The 978-nt window shown below is 31.9% G+C and overlaps 1 pseudogene; it reads right to left on the bottom strand.

Moving 5' to 3' along the window:
* Positions 1-435: 435 nt before the first annotated feature.
* Positions 436-571, bottom strand: LOC119233223 (U2 spliceosomal RNA; annotated as a pseudogene).
* Positions 572-978: the final 407 nt, after the last annotated feature.

Genomic DNA, 978 nt, shown 5'->3' with positions numbered 1-978 from the left:
TATGATCCAGCAATTCCACTCCTAGGTATTTACCCAAAGGACACAGAAACATCAATTCCAAAGAACACCTGCACCCTATGTTTATAGCAGCACTATTTACAATAGCTAAGCTTTGGAAACAGCCCAAATGCCCAAAATTAGATGACTGGATTAAGAAGATGCGGTACATATATATCATGGAATATTACTCAGCATTCAAAAAAGATAAACACATGCAATTTGCAGCAACATGGATGGCACTGGAAGGGATAATGCTCAGCGAAATAAGCCAAAAAGAAAAAGAAAAATACCGGATGGTCTCACTCATAGCAGGAATCTAGAAAACTTAAATAAGGGACCAGGAAAATGAATAACTATAAGAAAGCGAAAATCAAAATCAACAAAAAACTATGAACCAGAGACACTTTTTGGGGGTGAGGGGTGGGAGGGGAGGGATTGGGGTCAGAATGGGGGGGTTGCAGTTGTATGGGGAATATAAAAATAAAATTTATTATTTAAAAAAAATAAATAAATTATTAAAAAAAAAAAACAGATAATACACTTGATCTTAGCCAAAAGGCCCAAAAGAGATGATAATCTTCATTTCAATTGGGGCATTTAGATTAAATTAATATGATTAACAATATGGTTAGTTTAAAACTACTGTATTCCTACCTTGTGATCTCATTTTTATCTTAACTATTTGTTACATCTCGATTCATTGTTTTAATGGTTGTCTTAGGATTTGCAATTTACATCTTTAATGTACCAGTCTTTTAAATACTGTTATACTCTTTATAGATACAGTATAAGAAACTTATATTTTACTGCACTTCCCACCATCCTATCCTTTGCTATTTATGTCATGTTTTTTACTACCATGTATGCTATAACCTTCATAATGTTGATATTTCTGCTTTAAATAAATGATTAGCTTTTAAAGAGATTTAAAAAAAAACTAAAACTAAAGTTAGGATTGGTCATTGTATTTGTTTGATA

Source organism: Talpa occidentalis, unplaced genomic scaffold (assembly GCF_014898055.3).
Source record: "Talpa occidentalis isolate TD23 unplaced genomic scaffold, MPIMG_talOcc4v2.1 talOcc4.7, whole genome shotgun sequence".
Classification (NCBI taxonomy): domain Eukaryota; kingdom Metazoa; phylum Chordata; class Mammalia; order Eulipotyphla; family Talpidae; genus Talpa; species Talpa occidentalis.
This window is presented reverse-complemented; position numbering and strand designations above follow the sequence as displayed.